This window comes from Ranitomeya imitator, chromosome 4, assembly GCF_032444005.1.
Source record: "Ranitomeya imitator isolate aRanImi1 chromosome 4, aRanImi1.pri, whole genome shotgun sequence".
NCBI classification, from domain to species: domain Eukaryota; kingdom Metazoa; phylum Chordata; class Amphibia; order Anura; family Dendrobatidae; genus Ranitomeya; species Ranitomeya imitator.
The window spans coordinates 218,518,898-218,543,336 of NC_091285.1; the positions used below are offsets into that span (position 1 = coordinate 218,518,898).

At 42.1% G+C, this 24,439-nt stretch overlaps 1 long non-coding RNA gene across 1 annotated transcript in view; it reads right to left on the reverse strand.

The window, feature by feature from the left end:
- The window catches only part of LOC138674042 (uncharacterized), a 63,470-nt gene extending 40,536 nt beyond the window's left edge, over positions 1 to 22,934 (reverse strand). The window contains exon 1 of the long non-coding RNA XR_011320445.1: positions 22,904 to 22,934. This is a non-coding gene — a long non-coding RNA (uncharacterized lncRNA). The remainder of the gene's footprint in view (positions 1 to 22,903) is intronic.
- Positions 22,935 to 24,439: the final 1,505 nt, after the last annotated feature.

Here is a 24,439-nt window from a genome sequence, read left to right on the forward strand (position 1 = left end):
ATAAGGACGGCTGCTTGTGAGATTTTGGTTGAGGATTTTCTTTTGATTAGTAATTAACTCAGATGAATCCGATAAGCTTAATATAAAGAAATAAAAGATCTACTACTAGCGCAGAGTCAGAGGCAGAAGTGAGAAAACGTAGGTGAGAGACAAGAGACAAGAGACAAGCAGAATGGACCTGCACATTAATATGCTACTAATATTTTGTAGAATTTTCTAAATAAAGCTGTGTTTGGATTTCTTTTTATATCTGGACTGTCTTACATTTGTCTACATTTGCCATTGCCAACCACGTACCAACACAACATTCCGGCAATATATAAACATTACATCTATTTCTGAAAATGAAATAACATGGAATTGCTCATGCAGTAATTACTAGTCATTGTAATTCCAAATTTGGTTATTTCTGCTGTATTCAAAGCTATGATTAGCACAAATTACACCATATTTTCAAAATAAATATTTTTACAAAAAAGGGGCTAGTCTTGCACATAACGCAAAAAAGCATTAGTGTTTTTGGAAGACACTGTGGTTATACTAGCCTTTGCTTGTTCATTTAATGGCACATAACACAGAATCCCTCAATGTCTGTCCACTATTTCATCCTTCTTCTCCGCTAGATTTCTGAAACTTAACATGGACAAAACAGAATTCATCATCTTTCCCCCATCTCACGTGACCCCCCCAACGAACCTATCCATTAAAGTAAATGGCTGCCCACTCTCCCCAGTACCACAAGCTCGCTGCCTCGGGGTAATCCTTGATGCTGATCTCTCCTTCAAACCACATATCCAAGCCCTTTCCACTTCCTGCCGACTTCAACTTAAAAATATTTCACAAATCCGTTCATTCCTCAACCCAGAATCTGCAAAAACCCTAGTCCATGCCCTCATCATCTCTTGCCTTGACAACTGCAACCTCTTGCTCTGTGGCCTCCCCTCGAACACTCTCGCACCCCTCCAATCTATTCTAAACTCTGCTGCCCGACTAATCCACCTGTCCCGCCGCTATTCCCCAGCTTCTCCCCTCTGTCAATCCCTTCACTGGCTCCCCATTGCCCAGAGACTCCAGTACAAAACCCTAACCATGACATACAAAGCCATCCACAACCTGTCAACTCCATACATCTGTGACCTTGTCTCCCAGTACTTTCCTGCACGCAACCTCCGATCCTCACAAGATCTCCTTCTCTACTCCCCTCTTATCGCCTCTTCCCACAATCGCATACAAGATTTCTCTCGCGCATCACCCCTACTCTGGAACTCTCTACCACAACATATCAGACACTCACCTACCATCGAAACCTTCAAAAAGAGCCTGAAGACCTACCTCTTCTGACAAGCCTACAACCTGCAGTAACCGCCGATCGACCAAACCGCTGCATGACCATCTCTATCCTCACCTACTGTATCCTCACCCATCCCTTGTAGATTGTGAGCCTTTGCGGGCAGGGTCCTCTCTCCTCCTGTACCAGTTGTGACTTGTATTGTTTAAGATTATTGTACTTGTTTTTATTATGTATACCCCTCCTCACATGTAAAGCGCCATGGAATAAATGGCGCTATAACAATAAATAATAATAATACTTACTAATGTGTAAAAGGGGCCAATGAGTGGGTAGTCAGATGTATATTGGTCATTATCTATATAAATATTTATAAACCAAAATTATTGGTAGGTCAAAAAGAGGTACACATCTTTCCAGTAAAATGTATCTTCTGTAGGTTGCACCTTCTAGCCTAAGGTATGTGCTAACAGGCATTAAATCTGGATAGAACACCGGACCATTTTTAAGCCCTACCCTAAGGTTTAAAAATTATGTCAGTCTTGATGATCGCAGTGCTAAATCTAATAGAAAAGTGACAACTGTAGTTCTTTATTTGTCATTTATGAACCTTAACTTCAACGCAAAATATGCTAACTCATCCCCTGCTGTACTGCCACGTTCCTGCAGGTGATCTCATGTTCACAGCGTCATACACTTTTACCAGTAATAAAGTGCATTCCTTAAAAATGAGGCAGCTTTTTCTAATCTTGGTCAAGGTTAGGCTATATTCATGCGACCATATTTTCAGCCCGAATGTTGCCCACGGAAAAAAACTGACAGCACTCGGGACAAAGTTATTCAATACGGGTGTTCAGATGACCGTTCTTTTTCATGCACCAAATGTTCTTGAGGGTAAAAAAAATCCCAGCATGACTAATCTCCGTATTGCAGATGAAACTTGCGTATTAATGTCTATGGGTGCCCCCCCGAAAAAGCATCCCCATATGGAGCCACTGTATAGCATTAGATTATTTTTTATTTACATGTGTGAACTTAGCTTTTAGGTTTTTAAACGACATCATGGAGCAGAACTAAGTTGACATGTTTCCCTATTTTCAAACAGAAGTGCCCTAAAACATATTTTAGTAATATTCCACAAAGAGAACAAAAATTAAATGCTGTAGAACATATGTCCTAGTTATAGTAGATATCACAATGATTTGTTGATTCCCATATGTGTAAGTTTCATGAGATATTGAAGTCTTGCCAAAAAAATACAAAAGTTTATTGTTCCACATTAATAAATGTCAATTCAAGAAGTTACAAAGAAAAAAATCTATATATTTTTTTTTAAAATACATGGTTTTATCTGTATCAGAATGTGATGAAATCCTTGAGTGTAAGAAAAGGCTGAAGTGAAGGTCATGATTTGTTATAAAATGCAGACAAAGGGAAAAAGGATTATAATCCCGTTATGGAGACTAGTGAAAAAAATACATTAAATGCTTGTGTGCATCAGTATTTCATGTAAACTTGAGCCGTAAAAGCAAAATACGTTAAGAATAATAGTCTCTAAACCTTTTGTTAAGCACTGTTCCTATTAAAAATAATGTTGGTAACACAGGGAATAATTATCCATTAGAAAAGTCGTCCTGCCTTGATCTCGACCATGTTCCCCAACGTACATTTCACGTTAAATGTCACTTCCTTAGGGGTGTGGCCTAGGTGACATATCAGTCCGGTTTAAATATTATGCAGTTTCGGTCACCTGACCAGTCCGCAATCTATCAAATGTTAAAACACAAAAATTGATCTTGACTTGAGTTGGAACACATGCAGCACATAAACGCATGTTCACTTTGGCCATAAAACTTAAAACCTACAAGAGAAAAAATGAGCAAAAGCCCTGCTGTAACTAAGTAAAAAGCAAAAAGTGCATCTAAATAACAGTTTTTGGTAATACTGTTTTTGATCAAAAATAGCATGAAAGCCATCCCACCACAACAAGGTAACTCTGATCGGGACAGTCCTACACTGTCTAATATTAAAAACCTTACCATGTGTCAACGTTGACTTCAGTGTATCAATAAGGGCACACAAAAGGACTGGCCCAAACCAGTGGAACACCAGTCTGGGGAGCCTTAAATACAATCTCCAGCTCAGAAAAGGGTGGCCACACCACGGCTTGCACAGAATGCAATAATACAAAGAAAAAAACACAAAAATTGAGCTTGACTTGAGTTGGTAAACATGCAGCACATAAACACATGTTCACATTGGCCATAAAACATATAAAACCTATATCATCATGGGGACAGACAAATATATTAATTATGAAGCAGAAAATCTTTCCTTATAGACAATTATATCTTATTCACAAAAAATACCCAATAATGTGAATTATTTTGGATTATTATTGAGTAAAAAAGTCCATAATATCCTTTTTATAACCACAGGAATGGAGCTAATTTCATTGTCTTCATTTTTCCATCCATGGTTGAATATATTGCTTAAAATATTCTTCAAACAATTCTCCTCCCATATGTTTCAGAGGGCCACTCATGGCCAGGATACCCCAAGCTAAATCAAAATAGATAAATAGTGGAATAGAGAGGGATGTTTTCTAGAGAGCGGAAAAATAGCCTTATTATAGAAATGAAGAAAAGCCCTGTGTTACAGTAGAGGTCATTGTGCCCAGTGTGGTAATCCAGCTACACTCTTTCTGAGCAAGGAGGCATCTATTATCGCCTCCCTTGATACCACATCAGACATGTTCAATACCCCTAACCGATAGAAACTTAGGGTTGCATTTATGAAATAATCTGAAATGGCGAGGCGAGGTATTGTTTTCAATTGTTTAAGGTCCATCTCTGTCTCTGCCACCATAATGTCACGTACATGTTCCCGTGTATGAGTACCAAAACATCTTGATGTCAAGCCAATATAAATTTGAGGACAATGACATTTGGCATAGTATATGACCTAAGTTGTATTGCAGGTAATATGATGTCTAATGGAAAAATTCCTTTTCCTATTGACTGAGTCAAACACTGAGGCATGACAAATATTTTTGCAAGAGATGCAATTTCCACAAGGAAAGCATCCAGCAATAGGGCATCGAGGTCCCAAAGGATTTTGGTGATGGCAGGGACATAATGGCTATTCACCAAAATGTCACCTAAATTTTTGTCCTCCTGGAAGTCGTTAAGGGACATTCAGTTAGATGTTTGGAGAGTGTAGAATCCTTTTTGAGGATGCTCCAATGTTTTGGGAGACAACTCCTCATTGTGGCCCACTCCCCATTATAGATTGAAATAAAATGGAAAATCTCATACTTTTCATAATTTTTCTTTTGCGGATGTAATAACATACCCCTTGGTTGATGTTTTTCTCTGAGATATCCTGATTTAATGCACATATTGCTGTATCCCCTTGTCTTGAATGTTTGTTGGAGGTCAGATGCCTGGGACTCAAACTTGGACTCTGAGGAACAGATCCGCCTCATCCTGAGGTATTGTCCAACTGGGATGACCTTAATAGTACTATAGGGATGATCTGAACTTGCATGCAGCAATGAATTGACCGAGGTGGACTTCCGGAACACATCTGTCTGTAAATATCGATGTTCATCAATTTCAATTTAATATCCAGGAAGTCCATTGCATCCTTACTCATTGATAAGTTTTATATTGAATCTATTGCAATTTAATTGCTGCTTGAACGCCTGCAGTTCATATTCCGACCCTTGCCATATGATGAACAGGTCATTAATGTAGCGTAACCAGCACTGCACATGGACTGCAGCACGGGAGCCACCTCAATCAAAAAATATAAATAAATACTTTTTTTTCTTTCTAATTTCTTGAATTGTCATTTATTTATGTGGAAGAATAAACTTTTGTATTTTGTTGGCATATTTTCGACTCAATCTTCTCCTTGTTTTGTATTGATCAGTGAGTCACCAGTTTCATGGGTATATGGTAATATATTACTGGTTTTTATATAGATATTGAAGTCTTCTTGAAACTGAGCTAGCAATGGAGCCATCTGTGTAATATTCAATGATTCCAACCGAGCTGCTGACTGATTTATATTAGTCTCCATATGGAGCGATTGGCAATTTCTTGTAATGAAATTGATGATAAATGATTAGTCATCAGTAAAGCTGGGACTACATTGCAACTTTGGCCATAACACTAATCAAGGAATCAAAGATCGATGTCTGCTGCTACTACATCACAGCATAATGATCTTGTATGGAGTCGCAAGGTACGGCAGAATAAGTTGGATTTTTTAACTTGCTTGGTGCCAGTGAATCACTTGCATTATACTGTTAGGTAGCATAAAGTGAAACTATTACTAGTTAACCTATGAATGATATGTTCAACAAACATCGTTACATATCGCTGCTACCTAGCGGTATATAACAATGTTTGTTGAATATGTCACTCATAGCTTTACTAGCAGTAGTATCACTTTATTCCTTTTGATAAATTTGATGAAGTTGCTTGTGGAAACAAGGGGTTGAGCGGGCGCACTATTCTGCTGGCTCAAGACCGCATGGACAAGGGATCATCCCACTGAATGACTGCTCTCCTTTTACCATGGGCATAATAATACTCAGACAACACAGGGTGAGAATAAAACAGTGTGGCAATACTTTTCTGCGCCACAAAAGAGGCATTTAACACATAGAACAGTCACAGCAAAATACCCAAGATGGTGCAAAATTAGAGTCTCACCCTTCCGCTGACACGCCAAGATTAAAACCAGCTGCGACTTCCATGACTGACTACCCGCACGCGTGGCATGCACAGAGAGGAGGTAACTTAGGAACCTGACAGTCCATTGAGGTGCAAGGTCAGATGACTGGAGGGTCACAACCTGGCTTCGCTGAACATCTCCATGGAGCTAGGTAACCGACAGCTTCCAATCATGGCTTCCCCAAACGTATCCATGGGACACAGGTGACCCGAGGATCCAACTCCTGACTTCCACAAACAAATCAATGAGTTCAGTGTTGATCAAAGGAGCAAATCTGTATTCTTTCTGCCGGTTATGGTCTCCTAAGCTGACATGCTGTAGAATGTCAAATTTGTGTCCCTTGTGATGGAGCCATGATATGGCAGCTATCCTGTAGAGTGTTCCCGGATGTGGTTTTGTAAAGAGTCCCTGGTTCTTTGGATATCTGGATCTTTGAATGTCTTGTTACAGAGGCATATCCTATTCTATTGTTCACAACTGTTGTCCTTCAAGCCATCATCCACAGGCAATGGGAAGGGTTGATGACATTACCATGCATTGTTTGATTATTCATAGTTTATCCTTCAATGCTTGCAAGTCAATAAAGTGCATGGCCTGGTATAATGTGTAATCAACATATCAGCAAACATCATTGTTCAGTAACCCTACATCCATATTTTGCAAAGATAACAGTACAATAAACTGTAGGGGGTTGATATAAATGGTACATAACAACCATTCATTAATTTAAATATATCAATTCAACCTACAAGAACAGTCAACATAAAGATGACAGTCTATGTCTCCTGTATTATCGAAAATAGACGTCTTGATAATTAAGATTAAATGCTGTGTCATCACACTGCTCATATCCTATAATCCTACATTTGATGCCATTGAATATAAAGTAACACTTTTCCTTGCTCCTAGAAAAAGAAATCCACAATCCTTCAAACAGACAATCTTTAACGTGAAATTGTCCTATCCGGTGAAGTAGCTCCTCCCTCCTCCTCCCTCCTCCATAGACTTTTAAGAACAGCAACTGTCATGTCATACACAGTGAGCTGAAAACCCATCTTCACTGAATAAAGATTTCATTGTAGAACTGAGAGTGAATATCAATGCAGAAATTGAAAGATGAGATTATATATATATATATATATAAAAAATAATAATAATAATAATAATATATGTCTTTCAGTGGGCAAACTTACAAAATCAGCGAGAGATCAAATACTTATTCACCCCAATGTATATATATATATATACATTGCATAGTTTGCACCTTGGGTCTTGTCTTGTCTGCGCCAAGACATTAAAAATGGGTCGTGGCTGGGTCTTCCAGTAAGACAATGACCCAAAACATACAGTCAAGGCAACAAAGGAGTGGCTCAAAAAGAAGCACATCAATGTCATGGAGTGGCCTAGTCAGTCTCCAGACCTTAATCCCATAAAAAACTTGTGGAGGGAGATGAAAATCTGAGTTGCCAAGCCACAGCCTCAAAATCTTAATGATTTAGAGTTGATCTGCAAAGATGAGTGGACCAAAATTCCTCCTGACATGTGCGCAAACCTCATCATCAACTACAAAAATCATCTGACTGCTGTGCTTGCCAACAAGGGATTTGCCACCAAATATTAAGTCTTGTTTGTCAGAGGGATCGAATACCTATTTCTCACCGCAAAATGCAAATAAATTTATATAATTTATACAATGTGATTTTCTGGACTTTGTTTTTGATACTCTATCTCTCAATGTTAAAATTAACCTACCCTTAAAATTATAGACTGTTCATGTCTTTGACAGTGGGCAAACTTACAAAAACAGCAAGGGATCAAATACTTACTTCCCCCACTGTATATACAGTGGGGCAAAAAAGTATTTAGTCAGTCAGCAATAGTGCAAGTTCCACCACTTAAAAAGATGAGAGGCGTCTGTAATTTACATCATAGGTAGGCCTCAACTATGGGAGACAAACTGAGAAAAAAAAATCCAGAAAATCACATTGTCTGTTTTTTTAACATTTTATTTGCATATTATGGTGGAAAATAAGTATTTGGTCAGAAACAAACAATCAAGATTTCTGGCTCTCACAGACCTGTAACTTCTTCTTTAAGAGTCTCCTCTTTCCTCCACTCATTACCTGTAGTAATGGCACCTGTTTAAACTTGTTATCAGTATAAAAAGACACCTGTGCACACCCTCAAACAGTCTGACTCCAAACTCCACTATGGTGAAGACCAAAGAGCTGTCAAAGGACACCAGAAACAAAATTGTAGCCCTGCACCAGGCTGGGAAGACTGAATCTGCAATAGCCAACCAGCTTGGAGTGAAGAAATCAACAGTGGGAGTAATAATTAGAAAATGGAAGACATACAAGACCACTGATAGTCTCCCTCGATCTGGGGCTCCACGCAAAATCCCACCCCGTGGGGTCAGAATGATCACAAGAACGGTGAGCAAAAATCCCAGAACCACGCGGGGGGACCTAGTGAATGAACTGCAGAGAGCTGGGACTAATGTAACAAGGCCTACCATAAGTAACACACTACGCCACCATGGACTCAGATCCTGCAGTGCCAGACGTGTCCCACTGCTTAAGCCAGTACATGTCTGGGCCCGTCTGAAGTTTGCTAAAGAGCATTTGGATGCTCATCCTATGGTCTGATGAAACCAAACTGGAACTGTTTGGTAGAAACACAACTTGTCGTGTTTGGAGGAAAAAGAATACTGAGTTGCATCCATCAAACACCATACCTACTGTAAAGCATGGTGGTGGAAACATCATGCTTTGGGGCTGTTTCTCTGCAAAGGGGCCAGGACGACTGATCCGGGTACATGAAAGAATGAATGGGGCCATGTATAGTGAGATTTTGAGTGCAAGCCTCCTTCCATCAGCAAGGGCATTGAAGATGAAACGTGGCTGGGTCTTTCAACATGACAATGATCCAAAGCACACCGCCAGGGCAATGAAGGAGTGGCTTCGTAAGAAGCATTTCAAGGTCCTGGAGTGGCCTAGCCAGTCTCCAGATCTCAACCCTATAGAAAACCTTTGGAGGGAGTTGAAAGTCCGTGTTGCCAAGCGAAAAGCCAAAAACATCACTGCTCTAGAGGAGATCTGCATGGAGGAATGGGCCAACATACCAACAACAGTGTGTGGCAACCTTGTGAAGACTTACAGAAAACGTTTGACCTCTGTCATTGCCAACAAAGGATATATTACAAAGTATTGAGATGAAATTTTGTTTCTGACCAAATACTTATTTTCCACCATAATATGCAAATAAAATGTTAAAAAAACAGACAATGTGATTTTCTGGGTTTTTTTTTCTCAGTTTGTCTCCCATAGTTGAGGTCTACCTATGATGTAAATTACAGACGCCTCTCATCTTTTTAAGTGGTGGAACTTGCACTATTGCTGACTGACTAAATACTTTTTTGCCCCACTGTATATGTATATATATATATATATATATATATATATATATATATATATACACAGTATATATATGTATAGATTGCATAGTCTGCACCTTGGGTCTTGTCTTGTGTGGTAGATTCCTGCTGCTATGGATCTGGTACTTAGTGCTTCCTCTTGTGCCGCTATGATTAGTGCCTCTGTGCTGTCTCGGAGTCCAGCTTTCTCCAGCCATTGGTAGGATTTCTCCATGTTAGCCAAGTCCATTATCTGGCGATGGTACATCCCATGCAGCAGCTTGTCTTACCATGGCACTTCATGTTCCTGTTCTTCCTTCCAGATCTGTTGCTGTTGCTGCCTTAGGCTTTCTCTCGGCATCTCATCTTTTGATGCCATTTTCCTGATGTATTTCTGGATACTCCAAGAATCAGAAGACAGCAGTGATAATAGATGTGGCAGTGCCAAGTGACAGCAACATCAGAAAGAAGGAATAATGAGAAGCTGGATAAATACCATGGCCTCAAAGGAGAACTGGAAAATATGTGGAAGGTGAAAACAACAGTGATTCAAGTGGTGATAGGAGCACTTGGAGAAGTGACACCTAAGTTGGAAAAATGGCTACAACAGATTCCAGGAGCAACATCTGAACTCTCTGTCCAAAAATGCACAATGCTGGTGTAAGGAGGTGACAGAGGCCGTCATATACCCCCTCTCTTTGCACAGTATTCATAGTAATTGTGTTCGATTCCATGATGTTTGTGACTGTTATTGTGTTCATAAAATATTGCTGTATTGTGTATAAGATTAGGGATAACAGGATAAAAGTGGGACACACTAGAGGTAGGGAATGAGAGTCTTAGAATAGGTATAGTTAGCATAAGGGGTTTTACAGGCTGAGAGGAGACACAGATGGGTGTAGTTTAGAGCAGTAGGATATAGTGAAGGGACTTCCTGGTTAGTGAGCAGTTAGCTATGCCCCGGGCAAGATGAAGTGAAAGAAGGCAGACAGAGAGCCATGGGGGTGAAGTTGCCGAGGCAAGAGGGGCCCCAAGGCTGAGTGACGTGCAGGTGGTCACAACCTTAAACAGTAACCATCCCAAGATCCGGGACCTATGGCCGGGACTAGGCAAAGCTGAGACGGGGAGCCTTTTAACTTTTCCTTTTGACTCCGGACAAGGGGAATGGGAGGAAGCTGGTGGGCCTAAAGGCACGGATGTCACGGGTCAATATATATACTGTATCTACATACAATGGGGAAAATAAGTATTTGATACACTGCTGATTTTGCAAGTTTTCCCACCTACAAAGAATAGAGAGGTCTGTAATTTTTATCGTAGGTAAACTTCAACTGATAGCATCTAAAAATAAAAAAACAGAAATTAACATTGTACGATTTTTAAATAATTAAATTGTATTTTTTTATTTTACCATTAACATAAAGTGCAATATGTCATGAGAAATCACAAGGACCCGTTGAAGCGTTCCAAAGGTATGACCACTTAAAGTGACAGTGGTCAGAATTGTAAAAATTGGCCTGATCAGGAAGGTGAAAACAGGCTTCGGTGTGAAGACAGTGTGTCTCTAACTAACTCAGATGTTGCAAAAAAAAAAAACTGTCAGAAGCTTCCAAACACCTGACATCATCATATGGGCAGTCCAGAATTGTTTAAAGGCATAGCAATCTTAGTGTATGTAAACTTTTGACTTTGCAGTAAGTAATACAAATGCCTTAAAACATTCTTTCTTTCTCTCTCTCTCTCTCATTATTCTGGCATTTGGCAAATAATAATTATAATAATCCTAATTGACCTTAAAAGTGAAAGGTTTATTCTGACGTCAGATATTGAGAAAAATATACATACACACGATCTTTCAATTTCTGAACTGATCTTCACTTTCAGTTCTGCAGTGAAATCTGTATTCAGTGAAGATGGGTTTTTAGCTCACTGGGGTATGAGGTGACAGTTGCTGTTCTTAAAAGTCTATGTAGTGTCTATACAGTATACATATAAACACACACACACACAATTTTAGGCCATGTATAATGCTTTTCTAGTTTCCAAACATGGCTCACCATGGCTTAGTATGTCATTGGTTCTTTGGTCCCCGTATTAGTGCAGACATCAAAACGTTTTTTCATTGTTCAAACACTTCTACTGCTCTAATCTACCCATAAATAACAGTTTTATAAACCGTATGTTGCGTCCTACATTGGGATAATTTCAGACTAGTACAATGCCCACACATAATATGTTCAGTGTATTCCCTAACTGTACCAGCTGTAGCTTTGAATTTCAATCCAATCCAGGGTAGTCCCTTGCCTCCCACTCCAAGCAATATACTATTGTAGCCAATTGTAAGTATCATTAAATTACTTTATCAAAATATAAAGATGGCATATGCTATTTTTTCAGATGATAGGTGTTATAAGGTGTTATAAAGCCCCATTATGAAGCTATACCGAACCTTGAATGTGGATAGACTGATTCTCACAGATTCAGTAGTATTAGTTTAGGATATAGCCATTTGTCTGAATGAAATTAATTTACCTTGTACAAACCGGCTACTGTCATGAAGGAAACATTTACCAGTGGTGAAAGTTCTACACTCTAATGTCTTCGCACCTTGGTGGGTTTAAAGAGGACCTGTCACAAGGCAAAAGTGGACAGTTTTTGCTCTTATTTTATTACAGCTGCTTTTCAGAGAATGCTGTCTTTTGTTTTTGTTTTTTTCAAAGGCCATACGACATCAAAGCTATGGGCCTGTTTAACTCCTTAGTGACCGAGCCAATTTTGACCTTCACGACCAAGCCAATTTTTACAATTCTGACCAATGTCACTTTTTGAGGTTATAGCTCTGGAACGCTTCAATGGATTCCACTGATTCTGAGATTGTTTTTTTTCGTGATGTATTATACTTCATATTAGTGGTAACATTTCTTTGATATGATTTCTGTTTATTTATGAAAAAAGTGGAAATTTGGCAAAAATGTAGAAAATTTTGCAATTTTCAAACTTTTAATTTTTGTGCCCTAAAATTAGAGTCGTGTCACACAAAATAGTAAATAAATAACATTTCCCACATGTCAACTTTAAATCAGCACAGTTTTGGAAGCATAATTTTTTTTGTTAGGACGTTACAAGGGTTAAAAGTTGACCAGCGATTTCTCATTATTCCAACAAAATTTACAAAACCATTTTTTAAAGACCACCTCACATTTGAAGTGAGTTTGGGGGGTCAATATGACAGAAAATACTCAAATGTGACACTATTCTAAAAACTGCACCCCTCAAGGTGCGCAAAACTACATTCAAGAAGTTTATTAACTCTTCAGGTGCTTCATGAGAAGGAAAAGATGAACATTTAACTTTTTTCACAAAAAATTTTCATTAGACCCAAACTTTTTAAATTTCATAAGGGTTTCAGGAGAAAATGTACCACAAAATCTGTTGTGCAATTTCTCTTGAGTACACCGATACCCCGTTTGTGAGGGAAAGCCACTGTTTGGGCGCATGGCAGAGCTCAGAAAGGAGGGAGCACCGTTTGGCTGCAATCAATGGCGGGCACCATGTCACGTTTGGAGACCCCCTGATGTACCTAATTAGTGGAAACCTCCCAATTCTAACTCCAACCCTAACACAGCACTATCCGCCAACCCTAACTGCAACACTCCCCTATCCCTAATCCCAACCCTAATCACAACCATAATTTTAACCACAACCCTAACCCCAACACCACCCTAACCCCAACACCACAACCGAAACCCCAATTCTAACCCCAACACAAACCTAACTCCAACACAACCCCAACCCTAGCCTCAACCCTAACCTTAGCCCCAACTCAAACTTTAACCCCAACCCTAACCCTAGCCCAACCATAACCCTAGCTCTAACCCCAACCCTAACCATAGCCCTAACCCTAGTTCTAATCCCAATCCCAACCCTAATCCTAACCACAGCCATAATTCTAACCACAACCCTAACCCCAACACCACCCTAACACCAACACCACAACCGAAACCACAATTGTAACCCATACACAACCCCAACCCTAGTCTCAACCCTAACCTTAGCCCCAACTCAAACCCTAACCCCAACCATAACCCTAGCCCCAACCCTAACCCTAGCCCAACCATAACCCTAGCTCTAACCCCAACCCTAACCCTAGCTCTAATCTCAACCCTAACCCTAGCCCCAACCCTAACGCTAAATGCAAAGAATGGAAAAAATACATTTTTTTATTCTATTATTTTTACTTAACTAAGGGGCCGTCAAAGGGGGCTTGATTTACTATTTTTTTTTATTTTGATTAGTGTTATATTGTCTATCACAGTGATAAAAATGAACTAATAGCAAAAATTCCCTATTGTTGCCGGGTACCGGCCGGCAGCTCTCAGCTGGCGAAATGCGCATGCGCCCACCATTTTATTCTAGGAAGATGACATGGAGGGCCGGAGGATGGACCAGGACGGTCTGGGGATGGCAGAGGTACTGGGAGGGGTCTTGGAAGACTCAATTTTTCTCTCCTGTGGAATGCTAGATCATACCACAGGAGAGAGAAATGAATAGGAAAGCGTGCTTTTTGTTTTTGCGATTGCCATTATTCAGTGAGTAACGGCGATCAAGAGACTGGGGATGGTAGAAACCAACCTGAATCATGTTCTCTGGGGTCTCAGCTACCCCCAGTAGCCAAGACCATGAAGATTTTCTGACGCTGGGGGGCACTATATGCTTATTTTTCAGGGCCGTGAAAAAGCAGCGCTGAGGAATAAGTAGCCTTAATTGCTGTCCTTAAAAGGCTTTTCAGCGATCGTTAAGTGGTTAATTAGTGCTAATTTATATGGTCTTTGTGCACTGTCCACATAGTAAAAATGCAAAGCAGCCTAAAGACACTCCTCTAGGGGCAACACCCACTTGGTAACGTTAGTAAAAATTAGCACCAAATAAAAAAAAACACATCTCTCTGGAACCATGTTTAAAAAAAACAAAAAACAAACAAAAAAAAATGGACCAAAAAAAACAGATCACCAAACATACTAGTGGGAATAAAGAGCAACAGCTGTTATGGGAGTGGCGCCGGGACAGTTTTAGTCACCATTCTATGTATATAGAGTAGCTGTAACCGTGTCCTCGGCACTGACTGACTGCTGACCCTAATGATGAGCCACAGTTCTGGGAACGCGGTTACAGCCACGGTGACTGAACCCGCGCTGGTGGTACCCCCATAACTGAAACCGGGACATTGCTGGAAGGAATGAAGTTTATTTCCTCCTGACAATGGGGTTCCAAGTGCAGGCACCAGGCAGGTGCAGAATGCTATTAACCTGCAGATTAATTGTACATCTGCAGGTTATTAATGTTTTTTCATGTGACAGGCTCCAATTAAGTAGCACATTTTTCTATAGTCTTTTATAACTCATTCAGATGTCAGTGATTTTTCTTGTATGTAAAAAATGGTCCGGTCTTCATCAGTGTGTCAGTTCTTACCACTAGCGTTTCATCAATGATTTTCGAATTCAAGAATCAATAAAAAAATAAATTGAAGAGCTTCTCCTGCCCATTGCAATGTTAAAAATAGACAGTATGTGGATGGCATCCACGTACTGTCTATAATTTTCATTGACCCATAGAATTGTGCAGGTTACTTTCATCCGTGATTCAGGAAAAAAAAAATAACAAGACACATCTCCCTGATTTTTTGTAGAAATACTGTCTGGAAACCTCCCCCCCCCCTCACAGAATTGTGACTATCCACATGGGCTATAAAAGGGGTGTCAAACTGCATTTTTTTTTCGAGGGCCTCAAACCATGCATGTTTTCAAGATTTCCTTAGCATTGCACAAGGTGCTGGAATCATTCTCTGCAGGTGATTAAATTATCACCTGTGCAATGCAAGGAAATCCTGAAAACATGACCTGTTTGCAGCCCTCGAGGAATGCAGTTTGACACCCCTGGGCTATAAAGCATACAGTTAAGTCCATATATATTTGGACAGAGACAACATTTTTCTAATTTTGGTTATAGAGATTACCACAATAAATTTTAAACAAAACAATTCAGATGCAGTTGAAGTTCAGACTTTCAGCTTTCATTTGAGGGTATCCACATTAAAATTGGATGAAGGGTTTAGGCGTTTCAGCTCATTAACATGTGCCATCCTGTTTTTAAAGGGACCAAAAGTAATTGGACAGATTAAATAATTTTAAATAAAATGTTCATTTCTAGTACTTGGTTGAAAACCCATTGTTGGCAATGACTGCCTGAAGTCTTGAACTCATGGATATCACCAGACGCTGTGCTTCCTCCTTTTTTTTTTTTTTTTTTAAATAGATTTTTATTGAAAGCGAATATGAACAATACAATTTATGCATTTTCCAGTATATTACAAAATTTTAACATTTTCTAAACCCCCAACAATCCCAACAAAACCCAAACCTCCCCCTCCCCTGACAGCTCATACCCAGTTATACTTTTGTTACCAGTATTGATGGCTCTTTGAGCCATTTGACTCACTTATGTCCGCTTGTTCCTTTAGCACTCTCTACCTTTCAGAGGCCCTCATCCTCCCATTTCCCATAACTACTCATCCCAGTTCAAGCCACGGAGACCACATTTTGTCAAACGTTTCTATTTTCCCACGTCTTTTGTAGACCCCCTTTTCCAAATTGAGACCATGTTTAACATATTTCAGGAATTCACCCCTTGTAGGCGGCTCCTCCTTGATCCAGTTCCTTGCTATTACCTTCCTTGCCATATATAATAGCCTAGCTATTGCTATCTTCCAGGTGTTATCCACTCTAATTTCCTCTACATGTCCCAGTAAACACACTATCGGATCTCTCGGCACTCTGCATTTATACGCCCCTTCCACACGGCTCATTACCACCAACCAGAAAGCAACCAGTCTTGGACATGTCCACATCATGTGGTATATTCCTGCATTCTCAGTCTTACATCTCGGGCATTCCGAGTCAGCACGCAATCCCGCTCTGTACAACACTTCCGGTGATTTATAGACTCTGTGCAAGATGTACAGCTGCGATAGTCTATACGGCTCGCTCAGTGACACTCTTGGAACCCACTCCAACACCGACTCCCAGGTTTCATCCTCCATTGGGCCTAACTCACTTTCCCATTTCGCTCTCGCTTTTAGAGGGAAGTCTAGCAAATATGCATGTAGAAGGTCCTTATAAAGGGTGGTAATGACTCCCCTTGTGGACCCTTCCCCACACACGTATTCCAGAACTATGTCCTCCTGGATCTCAATACCACCGCCCTTGTTTTGAGCTTTAAAGGCATGTTTTATCTGAGCATATTGATACTCCCCAGTCGGTCTCAATCCAAACTCCCCCTGCAACTGCGAAAAGGACTTTAATCCTCGTTGTTGAGTTATCTGAGCCACCAAGTGAATTCCTTTGGCCTGCCACTCCGCCAGCACTCCAAGAGCCGCAAACTCAACCAAATTATTATTAAGCCATATCGGTATAAATTTAGTCAGCTCCGTAACCCCCCGAATCTGTCGCAGTCTGGTCCATAATTTATGTATCAAAAACATAGTTGGGTATAATTTCCCCAACACTCCCAAGGAGCCATCCTCCAGACACTGCGCCACCGGTCGTCGGTTTGTCACCCTCTCCATCAAGTGTTGTACCGCACTGGTAGACGCCTCCCGCGCCCAGCCCTTCAAATGCTGGCTCTGGGCTGCAAGAAAATATAACTCAGGATTGGGTAAAGCCAATCCTCCATCTTCCTTGGGTCGCTGAAGCGTCTCCAGGCGAAAACGTGGGTACTGCCTCCCCCATATCAGGCTTCTAAAAAGAGCATTAATCTGCCGGAACTTCCCACGTGGAATCCAAACTGGCGCGTTATGTAGGACGTAAAGTAATTTGGGCATCAGAACCATTTTAATGAGATTAACCCTACCCACCACCGATAGGTGCAATTTATTCCACGCATCCACTTTTGCTTTAAGGGCGCCCATGAGAGGAGTCAAATTCCTATACAAAAACTCTGTAACTGGCATCGAGATCCATATTCCCAGGTATTTGAAAAGGGATGCCACCTTAAGCCGCCCCTCTCCCAATGGCTCACTTCTGCTCTCCTCCACCCCATCCACCTCAAAGAGGACCGATTTATCCCAATTTATCCTCAATCCCGACAAGGCTCCAAATTTCCCAATGATCTCGATAGCCCCATTCAAGGCTTCATCCGGGTCCGCCAGGAACAGTAAGATGTCATCTGCATATAATGCAATCTTCTCCTCAACACTCCCATATCTGAACCCAGGGACCTCATCCGATTGTCGGATCTTGGCGGCCAGTGGCTCCACAGCTAAGGCAAACAGAAGGGGCGACAGTGGGCAACCCTGCCTCGTACCTCTGGCCAACTTTATAGGCTGAGAAAGTTCCCCATTCACTCTAATTCTAGCTGTTGGTAGTGAATATAACAGTTGAGTCCACGCCACAAATTGCGGACCAATACCCATACACTTCAACACCCGCCAGAGATATCCCCACTCCACACTGTCAAACGCCTTATGGGCATCCAAGGATGCAATAACCCTTCGGCCACAGTTGTCAGACTTCAGCTGCAGGTTCATATGCAGCCTCCGCAGATTAACCGCTGTAGACCTGTCAGGCATAAAACCAGACTGATCTGAATGTACAAGGTTAGCAATGACGCTGGACAAACGGGTAGCCAACACCTTGGCCAAGAGTTTGACATCGATGGTTAACAGAGAGATTGGCCGATACGACTCAGGCTTCCCCAGATCCTTATCCTCCTTCGGAATAACCACTATAATAGCCTCCATCATAGATGCTGGGAGATACCCTTGGCATCCAGCTTCCTCCAGTACTAACTTTAATCTGGGAATCAGCACTTCCTCCAAACTTTTATAGATTTCGGCTGGTAACCCATCAACCCCAGGTGCCTTCCCATTGGCCATAGACTTCAGCGCCCGACTCAGTTCCTCCTCGGTGATAGGGGCATCGAGGCTCACCCTATCCTCCTCACTCAATTTCGGAAGACCCAGACTCTCAAGGAAAGTCTCCGTATCTCCGGCTGACTCATTGACCCTGGAGGAATATAAGTCCGCGTAAAAGTCCGCAAAGACCTTTATAATTTCAGGTGTTTCAGATACCCTGCTCCCCCCATCTGAAACCAACAAGTGTACATACGAGGTACTACGCTGAGCCGCGGCTACCACCGATAGCATGTGTCCCACTGTTTCTCCCTCCTGAAAATAAGTCACCCTCTGAAACTCCCGCTTCCTCTCAGCTTTTCCCAGCAGAATCTTTTCCATACAATTTTGCGCTATTCTCAACCTTTTCTCTGCCTCGGAAGTCCCCATCACTACCATCTCGTCCTCTGCGGTTTTCAGCTCCTCCATCGCCACTCTCTCCGCCTCCCTTATCCTCCTCTTACACCTACTAATGTCTCTAAATAGTAACCCTCTCAGGTACGCTTTCATTGCATCCCAAACAGTTAGAGCATCTGTACTCCCATCATTTAAAGCAAAGAATTCCGTCACCTCCTTCCCTATACCGTCCAAGTCAATACTCTGTAACCAGTTAGGATGGATCTTCCATTCTCTCCCGCTTGCGGTCCGTGTCCCCAACAACCTAACCTCCACCTCAATTGGACTATGATCTGAAAGGGCCCTCGGCAGATAACGCACCTCCCCCACCATTGTGTCTAACAGGCGGTTACCCAGCGCCATATCAATTCTGGATAGCGTAGCATGAGCCGGCGAGTAGCACGAGTACCCTCTTTCCCCAACATGTCTAACTCTCCATAGATCAATCATGCCTATTTCACGGACATAGGTACCAAATGTTGTAGTGTGCCCCTCCGACCTGTTCTGGGTGTTCTTATTTTTATCCCAAAAGTCATCACAGATATTGTTCAAATCCCCAATAATTAAGAGTGGTAGTGGTTCCCATCGTTCCACCTTCTCCAACACCTCCCTGATCTTCTTACTTGAATATGGAGGTGGAATATACATTGCCACAACACACAATCTCACTCCATACAATATACATTGTATCACCACATACTGACCCTCAGCATCCACGCATACTTTCACCTCTTCATACTGCACTCCCACCGGCACCAACACTGACACACCTCTTGAGTACGTCGAAAAGGTAGAATGATACCCTTTCTGTATCCAACGTCTATTCAGTACGTCTCAAGTATCAAGTGCGTCTCTAGCAGGCATATCATAGAAGCCCGTTGATCCTTCGCATACTGCAAGCTCGCAGCTCTCCTAGACTTATCCGCCAGACCTCTCACATTCCAACTCAATATCTTAAAGCGGTCCCCTATTATGTGACTCATCATCTTTAGTTATGTCTTTACTCCCAGTTCTGAGCTGTCTAACTTCCCTCCCCACCCTTACCCCTCCCCCCCTCCCCCACACCCCCCAATACTATACATTCTGCCTCTTATCAAGAGTGGGGCACCATCACCCATTGCGAACACTCTTGTTAACGTAACCTTCTCCTTCCGCCTCCCGCTACCGTTTATAACAGAATTCGGCGCAATTCTTAGAAGAACAATATAATTCAACCTGTATTACATTACAACTACAGGAAACTAAATAAACTTTTAGTACGCTGCACACCCTTCCTCCCTCGTACTTCTCCGCCGCATCAGCACTCCCAGTGCGTTCCCTGAGTAATACCCAGCTCCACCCTCCAACCTTCACATTTCAATTACCAATGTACTGTCAGTCCATCTCTTTTTCCCCTTTTTGAAAGAATTAAAATACCTCCCGACTAACCCACCCCACATTTTCAATCTCCTTTCCCTTTAAGCTTTTTAGCGTTAAGATCTATCCACTGGGTAGCGTCCTCCGGTGTCTGGAAAAAATGAATCTTATCCAACGCTACCACTCTCAGTCGTGCCGGAAACATCATGGAGTATTGCACTCCCAGTTCTCTCAGCCGTCTCTTGATACCCGTGAACATTATCCGTTGTTTCTGTACCAGGGCGGAATAGTCAGGATAAATAGCAATTCTTTGACCTCTAATTGTCAGATCCGTCATGTCTCTGGCCTTCCTCAGGATAATGTCTCTGTAGTTTAGGATTTTGGCAAGCATGGTACGGGGACTTGCTCCAGGGACAGGTGGTTTCGGTGGGACCCTGTGGGCTCTTTCTACCGCAAATACTTTTGTCAGTGCTGCATCACCAAAAGTCTCAAGGAGCCAGCTTTCAATATACTCCGTGGGACACCCACTATACGAATGTTATTTCTTCTGGACCTATTCTCCAGATCCTCATTTTTTGCAGCCAGCTCCGATATTGCCTGAGTAAACTTCCTCTCCGCTTTCTGCAGCTGCACTATATGATCTTCTGCAGTGCTCACTCTTTCCTCCACAGCCCCCACACGTTTGTCAATCTTCTGTAGGGCTGCATTTATCTGGGCTGTATCCCCCTTGACCTCCTGTAGCTGCTGGGTCAGGGATTGTTTGCATGATGATACCAGTGCAAAAACATCTCTAAGGGTGGGCTCTGCTCCTGACTCCTTATCTTCAGATCCCCCTACTACCACCGCCATGTCACCATCCCTGCTCCCCTGTTGTACCTCCTGCTCCTCTGCTGGGCTTTCCTCCTCTCCTTCTGTGTCTGTGTCTGCTCCGGCGTCTTCCTCTGCTTTTCCTGTGCTCCCTGCGGCCTCCACTCTAGCAAACTGCTGGAGCTTTGCCGCCGCCGCCATTCTCTTCTGGCATGCCGCGTTGTCCTTCTCCGCCTTCTCCCTGGCGTCGGCGCCATCTTGGCTGGTCCCAGCCTCGCCGGCTCCTGCATCTCTTTGCCTCCTCCTGGTCATATTTGTTGACCTCGGGGCCGCCTCTATTCACCGCCGCACTCCCGGGACTCTCCTGCAGCCGGTAAGCGCTTTGAATCGCCGCTCAGCCGCGGCTTATAAGGATAAATTTAGCGTTGGCAGCGGGAGCGCTCTGTCACACGTCCGCTCACATGGACGTTCAGGCCACGCCCCGTGCTTCCTCCTTTTTGATGCTCTGCCAGGCCTTCACTGCGGTGGTTTTCAGTTGCTGTTTGTTTGTGGGCCTTTCTGTCTGAAGGTTAGTCTTTAACAAGTGAAATGCATGCTCAATTGGGTTGAGATCAGGTGACTGACTTGGCCATTCAAGAATATTCCACTTGTTTGCTTTAATAAACTCCTGGGTCGCTTTGGCTTTATGTTTTGGGTCATTGTCCATCTGTAGTATGAAACGACGACCAATCAGTTTGGCTGCATTTGGCTGGATCTGAGCACACAGTATGGCTCTGAATACCTCAGAATTCATTTGGCTGCTTCTGTCCTCTGTCACATCATCAATAAACGTTAGTGACCCAGTGCCACTGGCAGCCATGCATGCCCAAGCCATCACACTGCCTCCGTCGTGTGTTACAGATGAGGTGGTATGCTTTGGATCATGAGCTGTACCACGCCTTCGCCATACTTTTCTCTTTCCATCATTCTGATAGAGGTTGATCTTGGTTTCATCTGTCCAAAGCATGTTCTTCTAGAACTGTGCTGGCTTTTTTAGATGTTTTTTAGCAAAGTCCAGTCTAGCCTTTTTATTCTTGATGCTTATGAGTGGCTTGCACAGTGCAGTGAACCCTCTGTATTTACTTTCATGCAGTCTTCTCTTTATGTTAGATTTGGATATTGATATGCCTACCTCCTGGAGAGTGTTGGCCACTTGGTTGGCTGTTGTGAAGGGGTTTCTCTTCACCATGGAGATTATTCTGCGATCATCCACCACTGTTGTCTTCCGTGGATGCCCAGGTCTTTTTGCATTGATGAGTTCACCAGTGCTTTCTTTCTTTCGCAGGATGTAACAAACTATAGATTTTGCCACTCCTAATATTGTAGCAATTTCTCGGATGGGTTTTTTCTGTTTTCGCAGCTTAAGGATGGCTTGTTTCACCTGCATGGAGAGCTCCTTTGACCGCATGTTTACTTCACAGCAAAACCTTCCAAATGCAAGCACCACACCTCAAATCAACTCCAGGGCTTTTATCTGCTTAATTGAGAATGACATAACGAAGGGATTGCCCACACGTGTCCATGAAATAGCCTTGGAGTCAATTGTCCAATTACTTTTGGTCCCTTTAAAAACAGGGTGGCACATGTTAAGGAGCTGAAACTCCTAAACCCTTCATCCAGTTTTAATGTGGATACCCTCAAATGAAAGCTGAAAGTCTGAACTTCAACTGCATCTGAATTGTTTTGTTTAAAATTCATCGTGGTAATGTCTATAACTAAAATTAAAAATTTTTTATCTCTGTCCAAATATATATGGACTTAACTGTACATGTCCAATCTGTGAGAAATATGAATCTGAATGTGGCCTTAGTGGTTGCAACTAGAGCAAATATTTGACAGGATATGACTCACTAAAATGCATGTACAAACTATTCTAGCTAGTATTGAGTAAGAAAATAAATGTAGAACTCACTTTTATAATAGAATGGGCAGCTGTATTATCTAAAAAAAATGAAATATGAATCATAAATTTAAATTATTAATGGTTTATGGTTAATGATTTTCTAACCTCTGTCCTTGATAACAGCCTGCGCCGTGTACATTGGTATGTCTGCAGAGCTCAGTGATTGGCTGCAGCAGTCATGTGCACTCTAGTAGTATCATCAGTCAATCACTAGGCTGAACGGACATGCCACTGTACATGCCGGTCAACAAGGGTCAAGGGCAGCAGTGGAGAAACATCGCTGGATCTGAGAAAGAATATAGCTAAGATGATTATTTTGAGATTAAAAAAATCTACAAAAGATGAAAGGACACACATCCCCTGTTTATTAGGTGTCCTCCTGATTGAATCCTGTTACTTGTCAGACAAGACACAAATCTACCTCTTCTTCAGGATCCGGATTGGGACATTTTTTTATACATTCTTGAGTTTTGTTTTATGATGAAAGTAAAACAGCTAATGGTTTCCTTAAAACATCTAATTGTATGAAGAACTTTAGAAATGCATTAAAGATCGGTGGTCTAACAACGTCATTTATTGCCTATAGATACTTTGTTATTGGAATCACAAGCACCACATGATTGGTCGACTGTACAAATAGGAAATGTATTGTACAAGCCTAACCTTGAAGCTTTTTTCCTGAGACAGAGTGGCTCCAGGAAGCCGGAAGGGCCCACTCGTGACGCCATCCTTTCCCTGTAAAGTTTCACAATACAAACATCCAGAAGCAGCGAGAAGTCTAGGAACATAGCTGAGCACAGGAAAAGCTATTTCCAAACCAGGGAAACCACTGCTGTGATTCATGCAATGGGAAATCATGAACTGAAAGGTTGATTTGAGTGTTTTAATATCTAGTATCTGACACCTGTTATCTAGAAGATCATTTACGCAAGATAATCCAATCTTAGATATTGAGGTTTTGCAATAGTGATGCTGCTTCAAAGCATAGCTTGCTCTGAATATCTCACCTAGTCATTTGGATTGTTTTCCCTAAGGCATATTGCACATAGCCACATGGGCAGCATGGTGGCTCAGTGGTTAGCACTGTTGTTTAGCTGCACTGGAGTTCTTAGTTCAAATCCCACCAAAGACAATATCTCCAAGGGCTTTGTATGATCTCCTTGTGTTTGCGTGGGTTTCCTCCGGGTACTCCGGTTTCCTCCCACACTCCAAAGACATACTGATAGGGAATTTAGATTGTGAGCCCCCAATGGAGACATTGATGATGATGCCTTCATGACATGAGCAGTACATGTACTGCTCAAATCGTGTCTCCCCCTTTGATGTGGGCTCCGGCGGTGAGCCCACATCAAAGTCGTGACATGTCAGCTGTTTTGTACAGCTGACATGTGCGCGCAACAGCGGCGGGTGAAATCGCTATACACCCGCCGCTATTAACCTGTTAAATGCCGCTGTCAAACACAGACAGCGGCATTTAACTACCGCATCCGGCCGGGCGGCCGGATATGACGTCATCGCCGACCCCCGTCACATGATCGGGGGTCG